The 24,310-nt window shown below is 41.6% G+C and overlaps 1 protein-coding gene across 15 annotated transcripts in view; it reads left to right on the top strand.

Annotated features, from left to right (window-relative positions):
* LIMD2 (LIM domain containing 2) overlaps positions 1 to 24,310 on the top strand; it is a 62,481-nt gene that overhangs the window by 10,099 nt on the left and 28,072 nt on the right. For 2 of the 15 annotated variants that reach the window (XM_070727107.1, XM_070727116.1), the window contains exon 1: positions 8,366 to 8,389. The exons of 11 other annotated variants lie outside the window; for them this stretch is intronic. The gene's annotated coding sequence lies outside the window, so the exon portion shown is untranslated. Of the gene's footprint in view, positions 1 to 8,365; positions 8,390 to 23,413; positions 23,582 to 24,310 lie in introns of those variants that run through there. 2 more of the 15 variants (XM_070727111.1, XM_070727100.1) reach the window with 2 other exon arrangements.

Below are 24,310 nucleotides of genomic sequence, written 5' to 3'. Positions count from 1 at the left end.
ATGTAGCTTAGCTCCATTGCTGCCAGGCATGCACACGCAGTGCACGTGCAACCGGAGCAATTCTGGTAAAAATTACCAGTATTTTTTGCTTCTGCGCATGCGCGAAAGCAAAGAAATCAATAATTTTTGCTGCCGGAAGGATGTCCACACATGAGATTTTGGCTGCTGCACATGTGCAAAAGCAGAATCTTGCTGTGGCGCCTAGAGCGGCAGCTGGGGCCATCAGCAAAAGTGGCCTGCCCGAGCTCCAGCCACATTGTGACATTTGGGAGCAGCAGCACTGTGCTCCCGAAGGCCACGACTCACTTGGGGCACCATTGCCACACCAAGAGATGCCTGCAGTGCGGGAGAGAACAGAACAGGCCATGCAGCTGTAGCTCAGGGCCGCCCGGCCTCCTTCCCACACTGCATGCTATCTTCTCATGGTGAGGTAGAAGTCTTGCACAAGCACTGGAGAGAAAGGTACGGCAGGCGGTGGGCGGGGAAGCACTTGGGCCGCTCACGGCAGAGACGCCGCTCGTGGCGGGCAAGGGAGCTTTCAGATTGCTCGTGGCGGAGGCACCACTTGCAGCAAGTGAGCACCAGGGCGCAAGTGGTGGAGATGCTGCTTATGGCAGGGCAGGCAGCGGGCAGGCAAGCAAGCAGGGCAGGCAGCTGGGGTAACTTACCTCTTCGCTGTTTTCAGCTTTTTTGCTTCTTTGCATTCGTGGAAGAAAAAAAAGCGGGAAATCATGTGTCCTTGCATGAGATTCGGCTTCTGCACATGCGCAGAAGCTGGATCCTTTGCCTTGTGTGCACATGTGCACTCCCTGCCCCGTTCCGGTGGCGCTGGGAATGGTGCCCGTTCACTGCGGGTGCCCAAAAGCTCAGGGTGAATGGGGTTTTGCACCTGTTTGGAGAAAGGCCTGTGACTAAGCTGCTGTGATGGGAGGTGCTGTGACAGAAGGGCTGGGCCAAACAGGTAGGGTCCTTTCAGTGAAGGAGAAAATGCAGAGCCCAATAGTCGGAGGCGGAAGGCAGTGGAGACCAATCAGGCACGACCAACAGGAGGAGGCAAAAAGTCCTAGACCCACGTGGCCCTAAATATGTAGGCCCTTTCCCCATTGTCAAAATTATAAATCCTGTGGCAGTACAATTGGAATTTCCAAAAACCTTTAGATGAATCACCCAATCTTTCCTGTCAACCTTTTTAAGCTTGAACAGACATCCTCTCTTTGGCCTACCCAAACGTCTCCCCCAGTGCCTTTGCTGATTAAGGGTGAACAACATTTCATAGTTAAAGAAATGCTGGACTCTAGAAAACATACGGGTAAATTACAATATTGGATAGCCTGAAAGTATTTCTTGAAGTAGACCCAGAGACAGGGTTCAAGCAAATCGGTACTTTTATTCAGCTCAGAGAACAAGTGACAGCTCAGCAAGGCAAAGTGACAATTCAGCGAGTACCGACTGACTCTGCTTGGAAAAGCCGCTTCTTTTATACATTTGCGGTTCCCGCCAAAGCAAGAGCCAGCCGCGTCTGAGCCAATCAGGAGCGACTTCCTGCTTCGGCTCAGACAGCGCTGGAAAGAGGAACAAACTATTTACAGGAAATACAAGGTAGCCATTTCAGGATACAACACCCCTCCCCTCATAGTTGGACACATCCATCATGAAAGCCATGTGACAAAGTCGTCCAATCGGTGGGGCCTCCGTGGAGCTCGCTCTGACCTGCGCAGTTCAATTTCTCCTTCGACACCGACTGTGGAGGATGGCTCGCCGCTGTTCTCCTGGCGCGGCGGACTTGGCCTGGCGGGCCCAACGAAGGCTTCGGAGGATGAGGATGGCTCGGCGTCGCTGGATGGCTCCCCCTGGCCCGATAAGTCTCTTTGCGTATTTCTTAACTCGGGCAGTGTGTTAAAGTCTGTTGAAGGGGGAGAGTCCATGTCAGCGGTTTGTGGCAATTGGTTTTCTGTTCGCTTCCGAATGTGGTCTATGTGTCGTTTCCACAAACGACCATCCTCTAGTTTTACAATATAAGTTTTTGGTGCATTTTGCTTAACAACAATTCCTTTCATCCAGTTTACGTTTCCATCAAAACTTTTTACATATACATTTTGTCCCAAATACATTTCTCTTTCAGGTTTTACACACATTTGATTATTATTAATACAGAACCTTGGGTTCAACCTATCCAGTGGTGACCTTAATTTCCTTCCCATTAATAACTCTGCAGGGCTTACATGTGTGTGCGAGTTAGGGGTGATGTGTTGGGTGAGTAAGAATTGGTCCAAGTTTTGTTGTACATCCCCAGGGCCTGACCTGCGCAATGCCTCCTTTGCCACACGAACGTAACGTTCTGCCAATCCATTAGCCCAAGGCGAGTAAGGCGAGATGAGGGCATGCCTGACCCCTAGGCCATCTAGGAACAATTCGAATTGCCTGGCTGTTAGCTGTGGCCCATTGTCAGACACTAAGATATCTGGGCACCCATGGGAGGCAAACAGTCTACTCAATACCTTCATGGTGGCACTTGTGGTGATGTTGTTCATTGCTATTATTTCCACCCATTTGGAGAACGCATCAACCACTATTAAGAAATACTGGGACCCCACTGGACCAGCAAAATCAATGTGGACTCTTGACCAAGGACCCGTAGGCTGCTCCCACTCAGCCGGAGTTGTTTTGGGGGGATTAGGCCGTGACTCTTGGCATGGTTCACACTTCGAAACCCAGTTCTCAATATCAGCATCCAGACCTGGCCACCATAAATGCCCTCTTGCTAGGCTCTTCATCCTGACAATCCCAGGATGGCCCACATGTAACATTTTGAGTACCTTTTCCCTTAGGCTTTTAGGGATGATCACTCTATCTCCCCACAGCAGACAGCCCTTTACATAAGATAACTCAAGTCTTTTGGTTTTGAAGTCACACAATTCAAGTTTCACAGCATCATTTTGCCATCCCTTAAGTACACAGTTTACCACTTGTTTAAGGATTTGATCTTGCTGCGTGTGTGCAGCTACCTCTTTGGCCGTGGTTAGTGGGTTATCCTCGAGTTCTATCATTAGTACATCTGTGGAAGGAGCAGGGTCCTCCACTAAGTCTGTTATGGGGCACCTGCTGAGGCCGTCTGCGTGATTGATTTCCTTCCCCCCCTTGTGGGTGAGATCATACTGGTACCCAGAGAGGAAAAGGGCCCATCTGATCAGTCTTGGAGACATAAAAGGCGGAGTGGGCTTGTTGGGGGCTAGCAGACCTAGTAAAGGCTTGTGGTCAGTGACTAATTCAAAACTTCTTCCAAAAATGTAATTGTGAAATTTCTTTACCCCTGCCACTAAAGCTAGAGCCTCCTTGTCTAACTGGCTATAATTCCTCTCTGTGCTGGTCATGGTTCTTGAGAAAAATGCTATTGGGGCCTCTGTCTTATTAGGCAGAACGTGAGCTAGGACTCCTCCTATGCAGTACGGTGAAGCGTCGCACGTGAGCCTAATGGGTAGTGAAGCACTATATTGGACTACTACACTTTTAGAAGTTAATAATTGCTTTATTTGGAAAAAAGCTTCACGTTCAGTTTCCCCCCAGGTCCAGCGGGCTTCCTTCTGGAGTAAACGATGTAGAGGCTCTGCTACTGTTGCCTTCTGTTTTAAAAAAACGGAATAGAAATTAAGGAGGCCTAAAAATGCCTGCAGCTCATTCTTATCTCGTGGCTCTGGGGCTTCCCTAATGGCTCTCAGCTTCTCTGTTGTGGGGTGGATACCTTCTTTGTCTACTTTATATCCTAGGAATTCTATACTGTTGGTTCCCCAGACACATTTGTCAGGCTTGATTCTTAAACCTTTGTCCTGTAACCTCTTAAGTACTTCCCTTATTCTTTTGTTTACTTGTTCCTGGTTTTCCCCTGCAATTAAGATGTCATTAAAATATGGAATGGCCCCATTTACCCCTGACAATAGGCGTTCCATAATGCTCTGGAATATTCCTGGGGCTATGCTTACCCCAAACTGTAACCTCGTGCATTTGAAAGCCCCCCTGTGCGTTACAATTGTTTGTGCGTTTGCTGTTTGTTCATCGACCGGGAGTTGCTGGTAAGCTTGTGCGAGGTCGATCTTTGCAAACCTTTTCCCTTCCCCCAGGGAGTGTAGGAGTTGTTGTACAACCGGGATGGGGTAGGGGTGGTGTTGGAGGGCCTTATTTAGGGTAGATTTGTAGTCAGCGCAAACCCTTAAAGAACCATCTGGCTTCAGAGGCGTAACTATGGGAGTTTCCCATGGCCCTTGTTCCACAGGGACCAAAATACCTTGGCTTATAAGTTTATCAAGCTGCAGGTCTAGTTTGGGGAGAAGCGGAAGGGGGACCCTGCGAGGTTTTAGCCTGACTGGTGGGACCTTGGGGTCAATAGAAAATGATATAGGGGGCCCCTTATACGATCCTAAGGTGGGGCTGAACACTTCAGGGAACTCTTGCACAAAGTTAGGCATATTATCACAGTTTACATTACACACACCCGAAATTTCAATCCCCAAAGGTTCCATCCAAGCCAACCCCAATAGAGAGTGCTTAGCCCCCGTTACAATAAGCATGGGTAGGGTACATTTGACATTCTTGAATGCAATAGGTACATTTGCTGTTCCCAGGACCGAGATTACCCCCCCCTTGAAAATCTCTGATCACTAAAGAGGTTTGATTTAGATCAGATTTAGACATATTAGGCATATACAGTTTAAACTTCTCCCGAGGCATGATGGTATATCTAGACCCAGTATCAAGCTCCATTGAGCAAGGTTGGTTATTTAGTAACAGTGAGATAACAATTTTGGCCCCTTTTTTTGTTGCTGTGTTATTCACGGAAAATTGAGTGTTACCTCTATAGTAGTCGTGGTTAGCGGTTGAGTAGTTCCTTTGACCCGAATTGCGGAACGGTCTATTTTCTCGCGGTTGGGGGGTCTGGTTTTGTGGTCGTTGGTATTGCGGTGTGGCGAATGTCTCTTCTGGTGCCGTTGCTCTGCATGCGATGGCGATGTGGCCTCGACGGTTGCAGCGGCGGCATGTGGCATCTCGGAAAGGGCATCGATGGCGCTGGTGGTTTCCCCGGCAGCCCGCGCAGGGGGCTGGGTGAGTAGCTCTGTGGTGTCTCGGCTGGTCTTGTACCAGGAAGCAGTTGTCCCTGTTGTGAGCTGGTTGGCTGGGGTCGTCTGATTCCACGGCGCGGGGAGACGCGGAGTCAATCTTGGCAATGAGTTCTCGCCTTCCGTGTTCTTTTAATTCTCTAGCTGCTGTGTCGGCGGCTTCTGCGGTTTGCGCTAGTTTAATCACGGTTTGTAGAGTCGGCTCTTCTTCGGTGAGGAGTTTGTTTCTCACTGTGGCGCTTTTCATGCCGAAAACCAGGGCATCGGTGAGGCGAGCTTCCGGGTCTTTAAACTTGCATTGAGCAAGTACCGTCCGAAGTCGCGTTGTAAACTGGTTGATTGATTCAGTTTCCTTCTGAGCCATCATGGAAAACTGATGCCGAAAAACCATGGCTGGTTTGGTCGGTTTGAAATGGCTCGCTAGCTTTTCCTGTAGGACGTCCCAAGCTACGGTTCTTGCTGGCTGCGGGTCGGTGAGAGTCTGGGCAAGGCCACGGATTTCTGGGCCACAGTAATTTAGAAAGATAGCCCGTCTGCGATCGGCTTCGGCGTCCTGTATCCCTGCCGCCTCGAGGAAGATCTCGAAGGTGGCCATGTATTCGTCCCAGGACGTTTTTTCGGGATCGAAGAGTTCCGGAGCCTGGCCGATCTGGACTTTGTTCATGTTGCACGCGATGTTTCTTCCGTCCGTTTGTCGCCAGTGAAGTAGACCCAGAGACAGGGTTCAAGCAAATCGGTACTTTTATTCAGCTCAGAGAACAAGTGACAGCTCAGCAAGGCAAAGTGACAATTCAGCGAGTACCGACTGACTCTGCTTGGAAAAGCCGCTTCTTTTATACATTTGCGGTTCCCGCCAAAGCAAGAGCCAGCCGCGTCTGAGCCAATCAGGAGCGACTTCCTGCTTCGGCTCAGACAGCGCTGGAAAGAGGAACAAACTATTTACAGGAAATACAAGGTAGCCATTTCAGGATACAACATTTCTCTTCCTCATATTCTGAATGGGTGCATGGACAAGATGTCAGAGCTCCTAAAGCAATTCAATTATTCTAAATATCCTGATAAACCGTGAATGCATATTCCCTGTTGTGTCTACATTGGGCTCTTTCTGGTTGTTGTTATGTCTTTTTTTTCCTCCTCAAACTAATGTCCCTGTTGCAGGAGGGCCAAATGTCAGCCTCCACTCTGTTTGCTTGCTTCAACTGCCATAGAAACAGGCGTGGGGAGAAGGTTAGGGATTTGGGACGGGGAGGGGGAAGTGTGGTGGACATTTCTCTTCTTGTGTTTGATTAGAGGCCTAGGGAAGAAAGTTCTCATCACGTACAGCCTGCTCAAGGTCAATGGCTTTGACTGACTAGATGTGGAAGCCCAAAATGGCCAGTGCTCCCACCTGATATCTTGGGACATTGGGTTCAGAGGATTTGCTCAGGGGTTATGAGGGAGGGCTTGGGAATTCTTTGTATATTTATTTATTTATTTATTAGATTTGTATGCTGCCCCTCTCTGTAGACTCCGTAGTGCATTTATGCATTTATGCACCTTTTTGCCTCAGATCTTGCTTTCATTTTGTCACTATCAGTTCTTTTCCAGTAAAAGTACTCATCGTTATCAACATGGAATTGAGGATTTTCTTTTCTGGACTTTGAATGGAAACACACCTGACATTGAAGCAAGATATGCTTTATTAGTCAACCTTTTTAGTCTACCGAAGGGATTAAGCAAAATATGTCTAGCCAAGGCAATGATCTGGGAACTAGATCCACTCCTCTTCAATCCAGATGGAGCTGGGAGAAGTCGGAGTGGGTGGGTGTGGGTTTGGAGGATTTGCTCAAGGGGTTATGAGGGAGGGTTTTGGTATTTCTTGTATATGCATTTACACACCTTCTTGCCTCAGATCTTGCTTTCATTTTGTTGCTATCAGTTCTTGTCTAGTAAAAGTAGACAAAAGTAGACTAAAGTCATCTCTGTCAACATGGAGTTCGGGTTTTTATTTCCTGGACTTTGAGTGGAAGCATACCTGAAATGGTGCTCTTGATAGAACCCGCACTTGCACACCAGAGTCACGGAGCCACGCACAATTAGCTGTACCGGCAGGAACCTACTACTGGTCCTCGCTGTTAAGACGTTTCCTCTTAATGCTAGGTTACATTTTTTCTTGATTAGTTTCCATCCATTTTTTTGGTCTTGCCTCTTGGTGGTTTGGAAAATCAATTGATTCCCCCCTCTTCTTTGGGGCAGCTCCTTAAATACTGGAATACTGCTATAATGTCATCCCTAGTCTTTCTTTTCTTTAGACTAGCCATATCCAGTTCCTCCAAACTCTTCAGGACATTGACACTTTCACTCTCTTTTAGGGGGGGGAAGGTGCGTCTTATACTCTGAAAAATACGGTAGCTGTTGCACAGATAAAACATGCATCAAAGACGTTAAAAAATATGATTAGCAGACATTGACAATAGCATATGCAATACGCTGATTATATATGGATCTGCCTATTTAATATTAAATACACCTGGCATCATACATATATACTAGTAAATAGAAAGAAAAGAAGTAGAGTTCCCATTTTATATATAGACATAAGCAAATTACAAGTGGAATTATCTGGCTAGGTCAGCTGCATCATTTGCAGCTATTATCTCCTGTAATCAAAGAATATGAATTAAGAAACTGCCATAATCCCTGAGCATGGTGGAATTCTACACTATTGCATTTGAAAAAAATATATAACTATATATACTATTAAAAATGAATAAAATTATCATAATTGTAGAACTCAGACCCTGGACCAGTGATGGAGAAGCTATGGCACACGCGCCACATGTGGCACGCAGAGACATATTTGTCAGCTCCAAAGTGCATGTGCATGCTGGACAGTTGATTTTCGGATTTCTTTTTGGTAATTTTCGCTCTCCTCGGGCTTCAGGAAAGCCTCCTGAACCCTGGTACAACAAAAAACAGGCCAACAGGCCAACTGGAAGTTCACTTGTGTGAATGCCCAGCCTCCTGTCAGAGGCCTTCAGGAACTTCTTCAGCTTTGGGCAGATGCAATTAGGCCTCCCACACCTTAGCCCATTTCTTCTTGGCCCAGATCAATCCAGAGCTCTGTTATCGGCCTAGAGAGACCTTCAGGAAAGGCCTTTAGGAAAGGCCTCTGTGGCTGGTAACAGAGTTCCAGATCAATCTGGAGCTCTGTAATCAGCTACAGAGGCCTTCAGGAAAGCATTGCCAGCTGCAGAAGAAATGGGCCGAGGTGTGTGAGGCCTGGTTACAACTATCTGAAGGTAAGTAGTAGGGCAGCTCCACTTCCATTTTGTTTCCGAACTTCCGATTCGGGCCATTTGGCCATTTTTCTCCATCCCCAGTCTTCAGGAGGCTTTCCTGAACCCTGCGGAGAGCTAAAACCAAAACAAAACAGCCCAATGGGCCTACCGGAAGCTTCAGTGAGGGCTGTACAGGGGCAGCATGGCAGGGGTGTGCATACACAGGGGAAGGCCATTGCATTATGTGGGTGTGGGCAGCTACAAACATTATTGCGTGCACACATATTCTTTTGATACCTGAGCCAAAAAATTACTGCTCTAGACCAGTGTTTCCCAACCTTGGCAACTTGAAGATATTCGGACTTCAACTCCCAGAATTGCCCAGCCAGCATTTGCTGGCTGGGGAATTCTGAAAGTTGAAGTCCAGATATCTTCAAGTTGCCAAGGTTGGGAAATACTGCTCTAGACTAATGGGAAATCTCTTTTTTTCTAGGAATTCTTTATTTTGTACGCCATGGTTTACATTTCTGCCTCAGTATTGACATGCAATTGTTATTGCTAGTACTGTATCTATCCAGTGAAGGGCTACCAAAATTTTTACTACTACACTGTGAGCTTGGCTTATGCAAGATGCCCAGCATTTTCTTTCAACATCTTTCCGTGCAAATTGTGTGCTCTGGGGTGAAGCTCCATTTTTGCTACTCCACTGCGTTCCCCCCCATCCGGGCAGTAGCCCACCCCTGCATCTATCTTTCCAAAAGATATCTTTAAATGACAGTCACCTATCCTACCATGGTGTGTAAGATAGGACCTCCAAAACCTGTGTGGCTTGCTGGTAAATATAAAGAAAAGAGAAATAATCTCACGATCCTTGTGGCTTTCAAACATGCCTTCCTTTGGAAGCCAGAAAAATAATAGAATATAATTTAAAAATGACATAATTAAGAAAAGGAAAAAAGGAGTACTGTAATGTGAAAGTAATGTTTAATGTGTGAAAAGATAAGAATAAGTGTTAGATGGAATAAAAGTACAATGCTACTAAAATCACACTTTACTGTTATATAAACTATGGAAGAGAAATGCTATAAATTTGGGACAGATCAGATGGGTTGCATTTGTTGTTCAAACAGAGGTCTCAAAAACCATCACATATTGTCAATCCTTAATAGTCATTTACAGCCAAGAAGCCTAAATTAATTAATCAAATATCTGAAAGGAGAAAAAAATAGGTAGATAATCTGGAAAATGGCATATTTGTGTCGTTTAACAGAGAGGTCTGTTCTCCAAAATTTATGAGTAAATTTATTAGGGCAAGGATTATTTGATCTCTTATTGACATCTTTGAAGCAGTGAGAAAGTTGTTATTTGTTGGTTTTTTTAATCTAGGAGGAATGTAAAAATACTGTATTGCAGCCCTATAATATTTTACAAACATTCTCTTTCCTAAATTCTGTTAAATTAATTTCACATACAATAAATAATTAAGATTTATTAGTAAAAACTTTTCTTTTTGTCTATTGTAAATAATCAAATATCATCAAAACCAAGTAATAAACACCACAATTGCCCTTAAAATTAAATTAATCTAATCTATGAACTAGATTAAAACAGTTAGAGCTTCTTCATAAAATGCCAGCAGGAAGAGATCATTTTGTAAAATTAGAATTAATGTCAACAGAAAAAAATGAAAAACAATCTTGCAATATTCAATATAACTAGTTTGACAATTTTAGTTATCCTTCTTGGGTAAGTGTTGCTGAAACATATTTCCCTCTGTCTTAGCTATTTATGGATCTCTCTGCCATATGATCCATCGGAGATTGTATCTGATAATTTTGAGACAGCTTTTCCCAGCATCTATTAGCTTTACTTTCAGTAAACAAGGAGTTTTTCTATCTAGGGTTTGGATGTAACTACCTAAACGGCACAGTGGGGGTAGTAAGTTTATTAACTATTTATTGAATACTTAATAGTTTTTTATTGCCCTTCCTTCTCTAGTACTTTAGTGTGATCCTTAATTATTTTCAAAATAGGAAATAATTAAATAGTATGTTTTTACCCATAAACGCTTTAATAATTTTAATCTTTTTCTAGAACTGAACGTTTATAGCAATTAAAGAAAATTGAGCTACTTGCCTAATCTGTTATCATATTGAACCTTGTGGGTTCAGTACCAACCCTTAAAATGTTTCTGTGCTCCTCAACAAATAATGTTGTCTATCATTTGTCCTTTTTGTGGCTCTTCAAATAATGTGACTTAATCCACTGAAAAGAGTCCAAGCACCTATTTGTAAACTTATCTTGGTCGGTAAGCCACTCCCACCTGGTCACATGACCATCAAGCCATACCCACACAATAAGCCATGCCCACAGTATGGTAGTAAATATTTTTGCAGCCCTTCACTTCTTCTCATCCATATCTCCCTACATCACATGGAAGCAGAATCCTAAATAGGCTTTTCTCTATGGGACTACATTTATCAGCCTTGGTAGCTTGAAGATGAATGACCTTCAACTTCCTGAATTTCCCAGCCAGGCTGCTCTGGGAAACATTAGGAGATTAGGAGAAACATTAGGAGATTAAGTCATCAAGGAATATTCAAATAACCCAGCATGATATCAGGAAAACTAGCACAGAGCTATCTGGATCTAAGAATAAAATTCTAATTATAAAGTAATTAAGTATGGGGATGAGAGTGTTGTTAAAGTCCACATAACTGATAGAAAAATCATACACAAGGTGTTAATTATTCCAAATCAAACTGTATTACTAAGTGGGGAATCACAAGGTTCAGTGCTGCGTTGTGTCCTTTACTTTACAGCAATATATTAAAATGTTAAAGATTTAATAAAGGAATACTTATCAAACACCAGTTGATGCAAACATTGGAGGAAGCATATATTCTGGAAGTCAGAAATAAAATTTAAAAGGATCATTTGATCTTTTTATGAGGTTAATTTCATGAGGTGAAATTAACGGTGGAATTTAGTAAAAACAAATGCAAAGTTCCTCAATTGGAAAATATAACTCAAATATGTGGGAGGATATGTGATGTAGTAATTTTTATTTATAAGAAAGAACAGTTATTGATTGCAAAGGGAATATGAATCAGCAATGCAACATGGTTGCAAAAAAGGATAATGCAATTTCAAAAGAGTTTTCAAATGATAGAAAGCAGTTCTGCTTTATTCTGCAATGATTGGACATGACTTTAAGTACTGCCACATTTTCAGAGGAGTTCAGACAAAATGACAGGTTTAGAAAAAAGGCAACATGATAATCAGGATATTGAAAACAAAATTCTATGAAGGAATGGATGTCCAAGAGCCAGATGTTCAAGTGCCAGATGTCCAAGTGCTGGCTCTATGTTGGTTGAGGCAGGCAGGATTCCCTTGAGTACCATTTGTTGGGGGTCAAGGAAAAGTGAGGGTTTTGCCTTCTCTTTCTGCTCAAGAGCTCAAGGGCCACTGTGTGACACAGAATGCTGGACTCAATGAGCTTTGGCCTGATTCATCATTGCTCTTATTATGTTCTTAAGGAATACTTTTTTTCATAAGACAGAGAGAATTAATAGTATTTATTAAAGCATTCTTTAAATATACAGTGGTACCTTGTCTTATGAACTTAATTCGTTCCATGACGAGGTTTGTAAGTAGAAATGTTTGTAAGGTGAAACAATGTTTCCCATAGAAGTCAATGTAAAAGCGAATAATGCATGCAATCCCAAAACTCATCCCTTTTGCCTTGCGCCACTGGGAATCCCTGCCTCCGGACTTCCATTGCCAGCCAAAGCGCCTCTTCTTGCGCTGCTGGGATTCCACTGAGGCTCCCCTCGCTGGGATTCAAAGCAGCACTGGCAAAAATGAAGGAAATCCCAGCAAGGGGAGCCTCAGGGAAATCCCAGCAGTGCAAGAATGGGCGCTTTGGCTGGCAATGGAAGTCCGGAGGCATAGTTCCCTCTAAGCTGAGCAGTGAGCAATCGCTCACTTAAAAATCATCATCAACTCAGAGTTTTTCAAACCTGCCCAGAAGCCGAGAGGGAAAGAGTGAGAGGGAAGGAGAGAGAGAGGAAGAGAGGAAGAGAGAGAAACAGATAGAAAAAAGAGAGGAAGGAAAAGAGAAAGAAAAAGAATGGAAGTAAGGAAGAGAGAAAGAAAATCAAAATCTAGTTTGAAACTAGCTCAACTATTTAAGTGGCATTTTGATATTGATAGAGTTGCTCTATTATGAGCTCACTGTTATAGACACACAGTACAGTATTTTATTTTGAAATTCTCTGAGGCAAAACAGGGTGGGTTTTTTGTTTGTTTGTTTGTTTGTTTGTTTGTTTGTTTGTTTGTTCGTTCGTTCGTTCGTTCATTTATTTATTTATTTAATATTTCTGTGCCGCCCAGTCCCGAAGGCACTGCCGCTCAGACACTATACTTTTCCGCCCCCCCCCCCAAAAAAATTAGAGGGAACACTGTCCGGAGGTGGGGATTTCCAGCGAAAGGAGGCTCAGGGGAATCCCAGCACTTTGGCTGACAATGGAAGTCCAGAGGCGGGGCATCCCAGCGGTGGTGGCCTGGGTTCGTAAGGTAAAAATAGTTCGGAAGAAGAGGCAAAAAAATCTTAAACGCTAGGTTTGTATCTCGAAAAGTTTGTTAGAAGAGGCGTTCGTAAGACAAGGTACCACTGTATTTAAAAATTATCTCAAAAGAAGATCAAGAGCTGGATTTTTTTCTTGTTCTAGAGCAGTCAACCTTAAACACTTAAAGAGCCCCAGGGGTCCTAACTGGAAGCCCCCATTCAATTATGGAGCCAACCAGAAGTACGGTTCCCCCTCCGTTGACTCTCCTCCTAGTGTGGCATCCTTTTTCCTCTTCTTGTCCTAACCAAAAGGCTTATCAATTGTGGAGCTGACCAACGACAGGGAGCCCCAGCGGAGGGATGAAAGAAGCACATGCGACTCCAGAGCCGCTAGTTGCTAACTCCTGTTCTAGACCACAGGCATGGGAATAATACCCATGGATAAGAGCCATTTATCCCATTGGGTATTATTAGGTGAGATGGGCACTGTAGAAATTTGTTAAATACAATTGCTTAATGAATCCAAGATTATATAAATTTACTATTCTGAAATGTATATAAATAAAGATATGAAGTAGGTATTTTCTTTCCTTTGAAATGATCTAATTAACAAAAAAAATCTTTTCTTATTATGTTTTGAGTGGAGCGATTGCAGCTCCTTTTTTGTTATGTGTTTTGTTTTGTATTTTTATGTATGTATGTATGTTTTGTTTGGTCTTTGAAAACAATAAAAAAAAATTTTTTTTTTAAAGAAATTTGTTAAATACATACATATTTTTAATTTAGGCAGGCAGAGCCTACATTTTCATCCTTTAGCAGGTCATTAAGAAATGTTTGAATATAGTAAACGATTTATTAAATTTCTGGGATTTAAAGAAAGCATGGATAAAATGAGTATGGAGTTATACACAAGGAGAAGATATATGCTGGAAATAGAACATTTATGAGGACAAATGGCAAATGCTTTTTTTCAAGAGGCAATGGACTTTCTTGTTTTTCTTTGAAGATGTTTAGCTTACCATCCAAGAAGCTTTTTCAAGAGTTCAAGAAGCTTCTTTTGAGTATAAACTTTTTTAAAAAATTTCTCCATCTTAAGATAAAACATGTAAATAACAAAACACAATACCAATATCAAACCGGATACATATGCCAAATTTCCATATCATTAGTATGTTTAAGGAGTTTCTTTACTTTCTACCTTCTCCCTCCCCTCCCATAACTCCATCTCTTCAGCATTATAGGTAGTACTAAATTTTATAAACAAAAACAAAGAAAGAAAAAGGGACAAAACCCCCAAATATATCTTCAATATCTAACCTTGTATAAATCCAATATTCATCATTATTTACATATAAAGGGAAAGAGAAAAGGAAAGGAAAGAAAGAAAAAAAGAAAAAAATCTCCCTCACTACAACATTTAGCTAATTCCCTAATAGAAATAGTTTTTCCATGCAAAATAATATAAAAACATGAACTATCTTAGATTAGTGTTACATTAGCAACTAGTGCTGCTACCATTTCCTCTCTTTTTTCATCTGAGTGTCTACCCACTATTTTTCAATCTGTTACCTTTTTTGGAAAAAGGGGAAAAATTAATATACTGTACTTAAGTATTTTTAACTTCCATCCATTCATTAAAAAATCCCCAAATTCTATAATATTCTGAATCATCTTTATCTTTAAGTCTTAAAGTAAGTCTATTCATTTCAGCACAGTCCATAATCTTCCTTATTATTTCTCTTTCGGTTGGTATCCTATTCAATTTCCAATTTTGTGCATAAACAATTCTAGATATTAATATATGCACAATTAAATAAATTTCTTCTGTATTGAAATTATCTGGTAAAATTCCCAACAAAAATGTCTCTGGCTTTAATTCAATAGTCCTTTTCAATATCTCAACCCAGTGCTGGATTTCTTTCCAAAATCTTTGTGCTTCTGTACAAGTCCACCACATGTGATAAAATGAACCAGGTACACAACCATATTTCCAACATTTCATTGAACTGTTTTTAAACATTTTTGCTAATCTCTCTGGTGATGTGTGCCATTTATAAAACATCTTATACATATTTTCTTTAAATGCTGTTGACATTGTCATCTTATAATTTCTCTCCCATAATTGCTGCCATATATCTATATCTATTGTATGACCTATATTCCTTATCCACTTAGTCATTGTGTCTTTAACTTTTCCAGAATCTAATTCAATTGTTAACAGATAAAATATTAAAATATTAAATAGTTTAATCAAGCTTTCATCTGGACCAAAAATAATTTCATCCAATTTTGTTTTTTGAGAATGAATAGCCTTTGTTTTCAAATCTTTGTTGTATCCAACTTGTAACTGAATATATCTATACCAATCTATCTTTATGCTTTGCTTATCTAATTCTTCTATTGATCTTAGCCTTTTTGTCTGTCCTATTATATCATTATGGCTCACAATATTATTCAAATCTGTTCTACTGGGATGAGTCAAAGCTTCTATTGGTGAGATCCAAAAAGGTACTTTAATATAATGCTTACTCCTCAATTTTTCCCAAATTGCAAACAATGAGTTCCTTATATTATGTCTCTGGACGTATCCATGTATTTTTTGTTTTCCATACCACACAAATGCGTGCCAACCTATGTGTAACTCATGTTCTTCTAACATCATAAGTCTTTTATTTCTCAATAATATCCATTCTTTAATCCAAGTCATTGCTGTAGCTTGATAGTAAAACTCCCAATTTGGAAGTCCAAAACCCCCTCTCATTCTAATATCTTGTAACATCTTTAAGCTAATTCTCTGTCTTTTCCCTTGCCAAATAAATTTTGTCATAATCTTATTCATATCATTAAAAAAAGTTTTATACATTTTAATTGGAATTGTTGAAAATGGGAAAATCAAACATGGTAATATATCCATCTTAATTAATGCAATTCTACCCATCAAAGATAGCTGTAGCATTTTCTATTTCTCCAAGTCCTTTTCAGTCTGTTTCTTCACTTTTATATAATTATTTTCCTTTAATAAGGAACATCTTGCCAACATCTGGATCCCCAAATATCTTACTTTTTTCGCAATCTGTATGTTCAAAAGTCCTAGCTTCTTGAATGAGAAATGAAATTTCTTAAAAAAACAAACAAGAAAGCCCAGTTGCCTCTTGAAAAAGAACAGCTATGACCTGAATGACTGAGAATCTCCATAGACATTCTTCCAGTGGTTTGGCATTGAGCAGGAAGTAAGGAAAGGGTATGTGATGTTCATTTAATTTAACTTATTTATGGATAAATGCAGAGGTTGGTTCCTCCCAGTTTGGACCAGTTCACCTGAACCGTTAGTGACCCGCTGGTGATGTCACAAGGATGGCACCAAATCAGATCGGTCGGTGTCAGTCCAAGAGCACCACCATATTTTAACATTTTTTATTTGATTTTTTAAAAAAATCCCCTTCTGAGCACGTACATAAAGCTGATTTCTGGCACTGCATGCACTTGCCATCTTTTTTTTTTTCCTTTTCTTTTAAAAAGAAAATTAAAAACCACAAGGTGCATCCACATGGTATGGGAGGGAGTGAACTGACAGCAAAGTAAGTTGAAATCCACCACTGGATAAATGTACTATATAAGGAATACTGATAGTAGTATCTGAAGTGTATTGGTTGAATGTATGTAGATCACAGGTAAAATGCAGCGCGTTCCCACCAGTTTGCCCGAATGCAGCTGGAATGCAGCAATTACATGCTGAATCAAGTCAATAAACCACAGAAACTGACAGGACAAGGGCAGGAAAACCCACCAAAACAACCATCTAGGGATGGGATTAACCTCTTCCTTTCAGAAAGAAGGTCAGGATTACAAAAATTCTCATTATAAAGAATACTAAATAACACTTCTGTGGTCAGCTGATACACCCTGGAGTTTCCCAAGACCTTTTACAGCTGCTGCAGTGTTGGCTACTTCTTGTTTCTTTCTGAGAGAAAAGATACAGGAGGGGACAATGATGCAGTTTGATCATGCAGGCCATGAATTTAATGCATATGTGATCCAGCCAGCTGTATTGCTTCTGCTGTGAAGCACCCAATTTAGAACATAGAGAACATAGAATAACAGAGTTGGGAGGGCTAATGGTTTTTGGCAGCATACCCAGACTTTCAATTTGCCTGAGAAGCTGCTATTAGTTTCTCTCTCAGCTGCTGCGTTTGCCTTGGGGTTGACTTTTTTAAAAAAAAGGGGAACTGCTGTTTTAAGTTTTCTGCATTGTTTTAGTGGTTCCTGGTTCTGTCCTTTTGGGGTGCACTTCTCTCATTCTTTTTGAAAGCCGCTAAATGATGGCAAGCTATTCCATTAGTTGATTGGTCTCATCCTTAGGAAATTTCTCCTTAGTCCTAGGTAGCTTCTCTCTTTGGTTAGTTTCCATCCATTGTTTATTGTGGCTTTTGGTGCTTTGGAAAATAAATTGACTCCCTCATTTTTGTAGGAACCCTTCAAATGTCCTGACAAAACAATTGATCACTGGAACAATTTGCCTCCAGACGTTGTAAATGCTCCAACACTGGAAGTTTTAAAGAAGGAATTGGATAACCGTTTGTCTGAAGTGGTGTAGGTTTCATGCCTAAGAAGGTTGGACTATAAGACCTCCAAGGTCCTTTCCAACCCTGTTATTCTATTCTATTTTAAATATTGGAACAGTGCTATTTTATTGTGTTATTTAATTGTGAGTTGGACTAAGGAGAAATTTCCTAAAAGTGAGACCAATCAAGTTGGCCATGCCCATCACATGCCCACAGTACTAGTATGGAAAAATTTTGAATTTCACCACTGATGTAGATGATGCTGAGTTGCTAGTTGAAACTTGAATGATGCACAGCAAATACTAAATAGTCTGTTATAATAAGGGTTATGATTACAAAAACTAATATATCAAAAAAGGAGTAGTGAGTATAGGAAAAATGGAATCAGTGACTGTAAGTTCTGCATATACATGATGAAAAATAAAAGCAAACAGATGAATTTATTGACTGTACAAAATTTACTAAAGATGCTTTTACTAATAGATGCATAATTGGAAGAACTGAAGGAGATAAAATCTTTCTATGTGGTCACTAAGAATCATCAATAACTTGACGGCATACAATTAGATATACACAGCTAAGCCGCTAGTTGGAAGACTAGAAGTTTAAATCTCTACCTCCAGAAGCCCTTTGGTTCTCCATATCTTGGTCCCACTGAACTGAGTCAGAACTGAAAAACCTCCTTGGATGAGAAGCAAAACGTTTTCAATGAAAAATCCTGTCACCTTTATTAAAAAGCACCTTTGGGATATTGCAGTTAAGATAATCTAAAAAAATATGTATGAGAAAGTAACCATTTATCCTTTGAAGATATTGTTTAGATTCCCTCTTTCCAAAACAATCGCTTTGAGATTGCTATACAATTTCCTGGGAGGCCAAAATGTCCAAATATTATTTTGTCCTTGTTTTGAATAGATGTTAGACTTGACTATAGATATCAGTGATTTGGGCTCAATTGTGGTAATAATTTGAGGACCACCTATAGTAGTTCAATATGTTCGGTACTATCTGTACAGTTCAATATGGATATAATCATAGCACATCAATCACTAGGGATACTGAGGCATTACATATATGAGAAGATCTGTATCAAACACCTGATTTCATAAATTGTAGAGAACTATAACTACAAGATGTGATTTGGCAGCAGTCAGAAAATAAAATCCAAAACCTAGACATTTTATGTCTTTCTACAGAATAAAAATCTCCTGAATAAAATGTCCTTCCACTTTGATCTGGTTTCACCAAGTTCCAAGGAGATTACAAGGGCAAATCATGCCCTTTTTCATCCTCAGTTTACACGTCACCCTGTCCTCAGTTTGTTTTAAAATTCTAATCCCTAGAGAATTTGCATGTGATCATGAGACAAGTCTCAGTCTTCTGGAGATGTATAACATGTACAGTGTAAATAAGCCTATATCCCAGGGGTGAAATGTGCAATTTTTCCCTACTGATGTAGGTGGCTTATTTTTTGGGCTTGGCTTGCAGGTCAGGTGGGTGTGGCTTCAGGTGGATGTAGCCACGTCTAGCAGTCTATTTTTCCAGAGAGTAGGGGTTTGGACTAGATGACTTCTGAGTCCCTTCCAGCCTTTGCTGTGTTGTTTCAAAACATCAGCTGAAGCTGCGTCTAGTGCCAGCCAGGTTTGTGGTCCTCCCTCCCTCCCTTTTTCCCTCCCTAACTCCCTCCCTTCTTTGCAAACCCCCCATAAAATATTATTCATAAGAAAAGACTCACAAAAACCAGGTTGCTAATAAACTTACTCTGAAGATTAGCTCTTGTGGGATAGATCATTTTGTCTAGAGAATTTTAACACATCTTGTAATATAATTTTATACAGCTGGGTCGCCTCTTTCTCTTCCAAATGCAATAGTTCCTTTGCCTTAGAACATGGGTCCCAAAACCTGGCAACTTTAAGACTTTGTGAACTGAAACTCCCAGAATTTTGAAGTCCACAAGTCTTAAAGTTGCCAAGTATAAAGACCTCTGCCTTAGAACACCTCAGTTATATTTGTTTTCCTTTTCCCCACTTCTTTCTGCTAGAAAAAGAAAGGGAATTTGTGCACATTTCTGTATGTAACGGTTTTGAGAGAGAGAGAGAGGGAGGGAGGGAGGGAGGGAGAATGGTTGGCAGATGGAAGGACAATTGATTTTATAAAAAGGTACTTTTGAATTACAGGCGCTTTATTATAATCAATTATTCATTCCCTCCATCTCAAATCCAGCCTTGGCCCTTTCTAGAATATAATTTTTGCAGATATGAGAAACAAACATACAAATATGATATAGATATGTATTAAGCGTCAACACATTTACTAGATGAAGAAAATCTCAGTGATTTGTTTCACCTGGAATTAGCAACCAAGATTGTAGAAATGGAAACGTGCAGAATTATTTTTCCTGATATATATGTGTGTGGATGACAAGATGCTTGTAAATTCAGGGTCATCTTTCAGGTACTGTGTTATCCCCAGAATTTGAGGTGTAGATTGAGCAACAGCCCTCCCTCCCCCAAGTTAAAATAACAGATAAGAGGGCACAGTTTTTGCTGCATGTAGCAGTGGAAGCTGTCTCCCTCCCACTCCTTTGCTATTTGTGAACACTTGTGTTGCCTAAACTCTCTCTCTCTCTCTTTCACTTCCTAACACCTACTAGGCATCCAGATTCAGTGTCTACATATACCAACTGCCAAGTTTATATTGATAAATTATATATTATATTTAGATCTTCCTTTATTCCCCTCCTCCTCCTCCTCCTCCCTCTTTCTTTGCTGGACCTTCTTTCTTCCATGCCTTGTCTGTGCCACGGTGGAAGCTCCTTCTCTTAAATAAATGTGCCTAGTTTCTATCAGCAACTGACCCTTTTCAGGAGTGCTGATTTATCTGCTGGTGGCAAGGTGCTCTAAGTACCATGGGAGGCAGGCATCCTATCATTTTTTGTACCTTTTTCTGGATATATGTTTTTCCTGGTAACTATGATTGTTAATACAGTGATACCTTGTCTTACAAACTTAATTGGTTCTGGGACAAAGTTCTTAAGGTGAAAAGTTTGTAAGACAAATCAATGTTTCCCATAGGAATCAATGGAAAAGCGATTAATGCGTGGAAGCCCCAAATTCACCCCTTTTTCCAGCTGAAGCGCCTGTTTTTGCACTGCTGGGATTCCCCTGAGGCGCCCCTCCATGGGAAACCCCGGACTTCTGTGGTTTTGCAATGCTGCAGGAGAATCCCAGCAGGTGAATCCCAGCATCGCAAAAACGAGCGCTTCACTGGCAACGGAAGTCTGGAGGTGGGGTTTCCCAGCAAAGGGAGCATCAGTGAAATCGCAGCATCGCAAAAACATCAAAGTCCTAGAAACCCCACCTCTGGACCTCTGTGTTTTTGTGATGCTGCGATTTCACTGAGGCTCCCCTCGCTGGGAAACCCCACCTCTGGACTTCTGTTGCCAGCGAAGCGCCCATTTTTGCGCTGCTGGGATTCCCCTGCTGGGATTCCCCTGCAGCATCACAAAAACACGGAAGTCTGGAGGTGGGGTTTCCCATGGAGGGGAGCCTCAGAGGAATCCCAGCAGCGCAAAAACGGGTACTTTGCTGGCAATGGAATTGTGGAGGCGGGGCATCCCAACGGCGGTGGTGGGTTTGTAAGGTGAAAATAGTTTGTAAGATGAGGCAAAAAAATCTTAAACCCCGGGTTTGTATCTCGAAAAGTTTGTATGTCGAGGCGTTTGTAAGATGAGGTATCACTGTATATCAACATGCATTGGCATTTTTCAGTCTTAAAAGACCATGGTAATATGCTCTGGATTCCCTAGCATACAGCATAGCAGCAGTATAATTCCTTCCTTCCTTGGCATTATTAGGTTGCCCTTATGTCCATAGTGGCATTTCACTCACTGATAATTGATAACTGAATTGAAATACAGGACAAATCTGGACAGTTTATAACATGATACACCTTTGCATAGGTATGGCCTGGAGATATTGTGTGGGCTGAAGATATTGTGGCTTGAAGGTTAGTTTGGCTTGGGGTAGTTATTGTATGGCTCTTGCTGTATAGTAGAATCATTTAGTGAGATGGTTACAGTGTAAATATATAGAATAGGTTTGCTAGGAAAAGTAAATAACTTTCTGCTGTGTTTGTCTTCAATTATCTGCAAAGACTTCAGTTCCTGGTTTCCTGGCCTGTGGCTGGCCTATTTGGGTTGGGCAGCTTCTGAAAAACGCAACTCTAACATATAGATTTCAGGCTAGTATTATTTGCCAAGTAATTGGCAAATTACTTGGCAAAGAATAATTACTAATTTGAATGAAATAAGGTTGTATCCTGAAAAGGATCCAAAGGCTTAGCAGAAAGTAATGGATAAGGAATTAACATCTTTAAAGGATCTTGATGCATGTGAGGATGTGAAGTTACCACCAGATGAGTGTGCAATAGGTTACCAATGGCTGTATAAATTAAAGACTGGTGTGGATGGCACTATTACCCATAAAGCAAGATTAGTTGCTTGGGGATTTGCTCAATCAGATAAGGATTATGATAAGGTATTGCACCTAGTCTGAGAGCAAATGCTTTGAGAACAGCATTGGTGTGGGCAGCCAAGAATAGGTGTGTTGTAAATCATATAGATGTTGAAACTGAATATCTACATGCACCTTTACAACATACCATTTACATGAAAAAGCCATTAGGTTTTAAAGATGGTGGAAAAATTGGTTATTGGAAATTAAAAGAAAGCCTTTTTGGTTTAAAGCAATTGGGTTATGAATGGATTAAGTGAATTTTAAAAGAATTAGTTTCTATGGCTTTTAAAGCTAGTATAGTTGATCCTTGTTTATAATCGCTATATCATCTGTAAATAATAGTAACAGAGACATCCAACCATCTTTCTCAGAAATAATTACTGCCTCTTGAAAAAGCCCCTTTGGGACAATCATGACCTGGATGATTGAGAACCTCCATAAAACATATACAGGTATTGAATATCCGGACAATCCATTTTTTTGTTGGAATTCAGAAAAGGTGGAAAGACTTGTGTTGTACATTTTTACTTGTGTTAGTGTTTTCTTTTACAAATAACTGGATTTTTGTAGATAGTAACATGAGTTTTAAAAACAATACAGTGTAGTGGTAAAGGTGTTGGGCTAGGAACAGGAAGATCTGGATTTAAGCCCTCCCTCATTGGTGAAAAGTGATTGGATTTTTTTTTGAAAAGGACATGCTAACTTCATATATTTCCTTGAGCACCTGAAAAACCTCAGTCATTCTAACAAATTAACCAGAAAAGATCATAGGACAATGATTAAAACTCCAGGATATCATGTCCAGAAGCTGTAGGTGTGATTTTTTTAGTGCTTTAAGATTCAGGATTAGGAACTGTTTAGAGACTCCCAAAGGATGCACTTTTATTGGGACCTATGGAACGAGCAGCCACTGGATATTCTTAGACAATAGATAAATCCTTCGAAATAACCTGTTCAAAGGGACCGAGGCAGGCGATTGCAAAGCAATAGATGCCCCAATCCGAAATCCTTGCTGGGCCTCCGCTCTTTGTTGGGGGAGCTTCTCCAGGGAAGGGCATCTGATTGGCCAGATTCGGAGTTGGACTTCAAGAACTTTTGACTGATACCACTGTTTCTCAGAGCGACATTTGATCTCCACGACAGGCTACCAAGACGGTAGGTTGTCTACCGCGGCGGTCCTGATCTCTCTCACGCATGTACACGCTCAGACATCTCCACCGACCGCGTCCCCTTTGCAGCTCCGCGCCCTTGTCTTGATGAAGGAGGAGGAGGAGGAAGAAGGCAATAAGCAGTGGGGATTCAGCGGAGCCGGAGGGGAGAGACAGAGGTGGGGAGAGAAAGGGCGAAGTAGGATGGGAAGCTCGAGGGGCTGAGAGATTGCTGCGCGCGCACTCGCACACAAAGGAGACGAAGGAGGAAACAAGCAGTGCCGCGCTTTGTGTGCTGAGGGGGGCGAAGCGCCGGCGTCTCCCACTTTCCTTGGAAGCAGTAGCGAGCAGAGGTGCGCCGAGAGATCGGCCTCGTTGGGACAGTCGGGGTCTCGGCGCGCAACGACGCCCCTTTGGTAAGTGGCGAGTGTCCCTTTGCAGCGGCCAGATGCCCTGGGCTGGCGGGCGCGGCAGATGCAGGGAAGGCAAGATGCAAAAGAGGCCTTGTTCGGGGTTGGTGGGGCAAAAGGCTCACCCGGTAGGCTCCAGGTTTCGGGAAAGAGAACGGACCTGTAACTTTGGCTCCGTTCTCCCCTTGCGCGCACTGGCGCAAAGAGGTGTGCCTACTGGTGCGCTATGGAGAAGGATAAGGATGGGAGAGGTGCTAGGCTAAGAATAACTGTTGCATTTGTGCTTTCAAAGCGAAGAGATGGCGGCACTCCGGCTGCTGAGCCCTACGCTTCTTGGATGACTTGTAAAGTGCTCGGTGCTGTACAAAAACCCGGCATTCTTAAAGATCTCTGGTCCTCATCTCAGGAAGCGAACCGTCTGAGTCAAATGAATGGCGGTGTTGATAACAGGGGGCGCGACATCAAAAGTAGCTTCCTGGGCTCCTTTGGGAATGGAATTGGCCTTTATTTTATTTTATTATTTATTTGTCAAACATGTATAGTTTGTATAAACATAGGTAAAAAGTAATGATAAAAAAGACAGTAGGACAGGGACGGTAGGCACAATGGTATGCTTATGCAAGCCCCTTACAGACCTTTTAGAAACGGGGAGAGTTCGATTGTAGACAGTCTAGGTTTTGGGTTTTTTTCTCTTTCTGAGGCTTGGTCTTGTTATATTTCTGCTTTGGCTTCACT

The sequence above is a fragment of the Erythrolamprus reginae genome, chromosome Z (genome assembly GCF_031021105.1).
Source record: "Erythrolamprus reginae isolate rEryReg1 chromosome Z, rEryReg1.hap1, whole genome shotgun sequence".
NCBI lineage: Eukaryota > Metazoa > Chordata > Lepidosauria > Squamata > Dipsadidae > Erythrolamprus > Erythrolamprus reginae.
The sequence above is the reverse complement of the archived record's forward strand: the minus strand, read 5'-3'. Positions and strand labels throughout refer to the sequence as shown.